Genomic DNA, 6,000 nt, shown 5'->3' on the forward strand with positions numbered 1-6,000 from the left:
TAAGTCATGCTAATTTCATATTTGCACAAGTCATCAATTTTTTTGCACATTCTTCTCCCCCTTTGTCATCAACAAAAAGGAGATGAGTTTTCAAGCATAAAACTCGTGATCATTGAAGCCATTCATAAAATCATCTCATAAGAAAAAAAATCTTGAAAAGGAGATGTCAAAATTGACAAAGCTTCAACTTGGCATTAAGATCGATCATTCAAGGAAGACATAACATGAAGGTGCCATCAAAATGTTGACAAAATTTTGGAAAGAAACATCCAATATCATATACTAGGATAATGTCAAACGCATGTCAAGGTAGCATAGAGGTTTATAATAATAAGAAAGGTTTAACACAACGATTATTCCTTAGGAGGAATTCCAAAGTTCCTATACATGACATCTATCTTCTGGTTCATTTGTCGTAGTTCCCTTAAAATTTCAACTTTCTATAATCGAATTTACTCTTGCTATGATTTGAGTTGCTCTTATTGTGATTTAATTTGATTTAATTCTGCCATGATGGGATCTTCAGAAGATAAAGCAGGAGCTGGTCCTGAAGGTGCTGCACTAAAGGGACTAGGTGGAAGAGATTCATTTCCCTTAAAAATGGGTGTTTTAGGGTATTCTACTGGTGGGGGAACTAGATCTGTCCTTCTAGGTTGCCTAATTCATATACCATTGCCAAAAGTATACCTAAGTCTCTTGAGTAGGTTTCTATTGATAGTGTTAAATCGATCGGCCTGTATTATTTCTTCATCGGGTGAGACACAAATATTATAAGCAAGCATTAATCGAGTGACTAACCTCCCATATGGTAACATTGAGTCTTTAGCTATTATGTCCTATATATATTGCTAGATTAAGTATCCAAAATAATTATTTTGGCCGGTCATAATCCAATACATAGTACTTAACTCTATTTGACTAATCTCATCATGATGAAATTGTTTAGGAAGTAGGATGCTTATCATGATGTGATGAGAAAATTTAGAGTTAAAGGGCAATAAGTGCTCGCAACTTTTGAGAATTATGCGTAGGTTCGGATTTGCAAAAACAGTTTCTAAGGCTTCGGAGTAAGTTGCTCCAATTGCATTGATATCCCATTTACTTCTAAAATAACAACCCCTATCCTTTTCAGCAATTCCAATTAACTTACATATAGTGCTATCAAAGATTCGAATTTGTGTTCCTAAGAGGTAGGTAGTTAAGCTATCATTGTCCATACTTAAGTTTGCGTAAATTAACCTAACCAACCTAGGGTAAATTAGTTCATCGATTTGTAGGATAGATAAGACATCTAAATTTGCAAACCATCTAATGGGTTCTAGGTTTTCAAGTTCATTGAGATCAACATGTTTGCCCTTATGTATTATTCTTGTTTCGAAATTTGAATACCTAAGGGCTACTTCATTAGATCTAAAGAGGATTTGGTCATAGGAATCTCCTTCCACCCTTTTCCCTTTGGTTCTTGATGATCTCTTAGGAGCCATATCTAATCATCATGATAGATTAAGAGAGAACTTTAAAGAATATGTTAAATAATAAGAGGAAGAAAAAAAATTTTAGATCTTACCTTATATAAGTTTCCTTGGGAGGTAGAGAGCTTGATCCAAGAAGAACCCCTCTCTTAGGCTTCTAGAGGCTTAGAATGAGGTTGAGAGAGGTTTAGAGGGCTTTGTGAGAGTGCTAGGGAGGGTGCTCTCGGGTTGGGGGCGATTCCACTGTTGACCCTAACCCCCCCCTCTTTATAAGGGAGTTCTCGGGCGGTGCCATCGCCAACCGAGCGGTGCCACCGCTTGGGGACCGAGCACCCAGGCGGTGCTACCATCGGTTCTGGCGGTGCCACCGTTGGTATGTTAAAAAATGATTTTTTTTTTTCAGAAGTTTTAATGTGTTTGATTTAAGATAGGATAGTGTCTTGGATCATTCTTTAAGATGTCATTCAAAATCGAAAAGAAAGAAGTCAAATCCACGAAAACTGAAAATAGGATAAAAAATTTTCGAAAAATATATACAATCAAGCTCATTCACAAGGACAATTCAACATGCCTAATTCCCTTCTAATAAAGTCAAATTGATCTTCATTTAAGGCTTTTATAAAAATATCCGCTAATTGATACATTGTATCAATAAATTCTAGAATGACATTATTATTATTGACATGATCTCATATAAAGTGATGTCTAATGTCAATATGCTTAGTTCTAGAGTGTTGAATTGGATTTTTGGTTAGACAAATGTTAGGATCCTTTTATTTTTCCTTTTATTTTCTGTGCTTTCCTTTTATTTTCTACGTATTTATTAAGTCTGTTTAGTTTAGCTAAAGTCGGAACTCTATAAATAGAGATGTAACTGCTTCTTTTCGATCATCTATGACAAATACTATTTTGTCTTTTGACAAACCCTAGGAGGCCGATCCCCTCGAAGCGATCAAGGAGGCCGATCCCCTCGAAGTGATCATCCCTTTCTCTTCTTTTTTACGATAAGACTTTAGGGTCTTATCAATTGGTATCAGAGCGGCGATCCTTCGTGCATTCCTGCTGCAACGTAACTAAAAAAGAAAAAAAAAAGGAAAGGAAGAGAGAAAGCAGAGAGAGAAGAAGAAGAAGTCGCAGCCATGCATCCCTGCTTCCTCTGCTTGTGGCCAGCCCACCGCCCCCCCCCCCCCCTCGCAGTCGCAGCCACAGCCGTCGGTTGCCCCCCCTCTTCACGGCGACCGAAACAGGGCAACTCACCGCTGCTGCCCTTGTTTCCAGCCGCGCCTCCACCAACCGCACCTCCTCCAGCACTCCTCTTTCCTTCGAGTGCCGTTGCCGCCCAGCCGACCCATCACCGCTATGGGCCACCGTGCGACGATCGCCGCTCGCCTCCCAGCTGTCGCCGCCGCTCCACCTTGCTCTGCATCTAACCGAAACAGAGCACACTTGCTCCGCCCTTGTTTCAGTCGCGCCACACCTTGCTCTGCATCTAACCGAAACATAGCACACTTGCTCTACCCTTGTTTCAGCCGCGCCACAATCGCGTGGGTTCCCTTGCTGCTGCCGGCTGTCGCCACCATCGTTGCTACTGCCCAGCTATTGTGCAGATACCCTTGACTAGACATCAGAAATAAGAACTGGGGATTACCGACTTGCAATCGTATGCAATGGCTACCAATAACTTAGTGAAGGCACAAATGGAAGCGTTGGAAACCAGAATTGAAAATCGGCTACAAGAAACTGTTCATGATTTCAAAAAGAGCTTGTTAGAGCACTTTAGCAGATTTCAACAAGATGGAAGCTCAAGTTCTACGCTAAATAGATCGAGAGATACAGGAAAAGGGCCCCAGGATGGTGACACACACTACCCACGTATCAGGGTAGAATTTCCACGATGGGAAGATGGGGATCCGACCAGTTGGATCTCTAGGGCGGAAATTTTTTTTCGTTTTCACAGAACTCCAGAAGAATCCAAGGTAGAAGTGGCCTCAATCCAGCTCGATGGAGATGCAATCCAGTGGTATGATTAGTACGAAACTTGCCATGGAATTCCTTCGTGGGAGCAGTTTAAAAGAGGACTTCTTATTTGCTTTGGCCCATCCGAATATGAGAATGTTGATAGCCAACTCGTCAAAATTCGTCAGACTTCTACAGTGTTGGAATATCAGAGTAGATTTGAAAGATTGTCCAACCAAGCTAGAGATTGGTCAGAATGACAACTTCTGGGTACATTTATTGAAGGGCTTATTCCCGAGATCCGGTGTGAGGTTAAGGCTCGTCAACCTCGTATTATGATGGTTGCGATTTCATTTGCACGCCTACATAAAGAAAAAATCAGTGTGGAATATCGTCGAAATAGAGGTGCCAATAAACAGGTGATTAGCAGGCAACCTACCTCATCTACTCCAAGTCAAAACTATAACACTAGCAAACTAACCCGAGAAGAACTCAAAGAAAGGTTAGCGAAGGGTTTGTGCTGGCATTGCGATGAAAAGTGGAGTAAGGAGCATCGATGCAAACAAGAATGACTTTTGATGATTGAACCGATCGAGGAGGAACCGGAAGTAGAAGTATCATATTCCGATCATGAAGAAGTGGAAATTAATGATGATGTTGAAGCCATCACACATACAGTGCATGCATTGGCTAGTTACTCTAATCCACAAACTATGAAAATTGGGGGAACTCTGAAACACCAGTCTGTCACTGTTTTGATTGATACGGGTAGCACTAATAATTTTATGGATAGGAAAATTACAGCCATATTAGCTTACCACATTGAATGTTGTGACAAATTTGAAGTCAAGGTCGCCGATGGACGGATTTTAACCTGTGACAGCAAGTGCTCAAAGATAAAACTAATTTTGCAAGGTCAAGAATTATTTGTGGATTTCTTTTTATTTCCCTTGGAAGACTATGAAGTGGTGCTCGGAATTGAATGGCTATCAACCCTAGGTGATGTCTCCTGAAATTTTTCTAAACTGATTATGAAGTTCTTTATTAATGGAAGACAGGTGACTCTCAAAGGAAGACGTGGGGGTAAGGTTACAACTATCACGAGCCATCGAATGGAGCGGGTCCTTCGGAAGACACACACTGGATTTTTGGTGCAATTGCATAACATTGAAAAGGAAATGACAGTGAACATTCCGGCTGGAAATATTGAATCATTGCTAACAGAGTTTGCGGATATATTTGCAGAGCCACACTGACTTCCACCTCTTAGATGTCATGATCATCGGATTCCACTATTACCCGAGAAGGCACCAACCAATGTCCGACCGTATAGATATCCACATTTCCAAAAGGCAGAGATAGAGAGGATTGTCATAGAGATGCTCAAAACAGGAGTTATACGAGCTAGTGTTAGCCCATATTCTTCCCCAATCTTACTAGTCAGAAAGAAGGATGGCTCATGACGGATGTGTGTCAACTATCGAGCACTTAACAACATTATAGTGAAAGATAAATATCCTATTCCAGTAGTGGATGAACTATTGGACGAATTAGGAGGAGCTCAGGTCTTCACTAAATTGGACCTATGATCGGGCTATCATCAAATCAGAGTACATGAAGGGGATATTCAGAAAACTGCCTTCAGGACACATAATGGCCATTATGAGTTTCTAGTAATGCCTTTTGGGTTAACCAATGCGCCCTCTACCTTCCAGAGTTTAATGAATGATATATTTCGGGCTCATCTCCGTAAGTTTGTTTTAGTTTTCTTTGATGATATTTTAATATACAGTCATTCCTTAGAAAGCCATTTATTATATTTACGAACTATCTTTAATATTCTTTGTGAGTATGGTCAAATAATCCTGAGATCCAAAACATCATTAAAAAATTAGAAGAAGCCCTAGGTTCTATCTCAAATTATAGTTGGGATTCGGTGGACTTGTGCTATAAAGGTCGAATAGTGGTTGCCCCACATTCTTCTTGCCAATTAATAATTCTAAAGGAGTTCCATTCATCACCAATTGCTGGTCACTCGGGATTTCTCCGCACTTATAAGCGAGTTCGACAACTTTTTTACTGGAAAAGTATGAAAAATTTTATCAAGAAATTTGTTACTGAATGTGATGTTTGCTAACGTCACAAAAGTGGGACAATAGCCACCCCAGGCTTACTACAGCCCCTCCCTATTCCTGATGCTACTTGGACCGACATATCTATGGATTTCATTGACAGTCTCCCATCATCTCAAGGAAAGAGTACTATATTTGTAGTCGTGGATAGACTTACAAAGTATGCTCATTTCTGTGCTTTACGACATCCTTATACTACTGCAAGTGTTGCTCGTATTTTTGTGGAAAACATAGCTAAATTGCATGGGAGTCCTCGTTCCATTGTTAGTGACAGAGACAAGATTTTTACTAGCTCTTTCTGGACAGAACTTTTTTGTTTACAAGGTACTCAGCTGAATATGAGCACTGCTTATCATCCACAAATAGATGGGCAAACTGAAGTGGTAAACAGGTGCCTAGAAAATTACCTCCGATGTTTTACTAGTGACAAGCCGAAGGAA

Source organism: Musa acuminata, chromosome BXJ3-11 (assembly GCF_036884655.1).
Source record: "Musa acuminata AAA Group cultivar baxijiao chromosome BXJ3-11, Cavendish_Baxijiao_AAA, whole genome shotgun sequence".
NCBI lineage: Eukaryota > Viridiplantae > Streptophyta > Magnoliopsida > Zingiberales > Musaceae > Musa > Musa acuminata.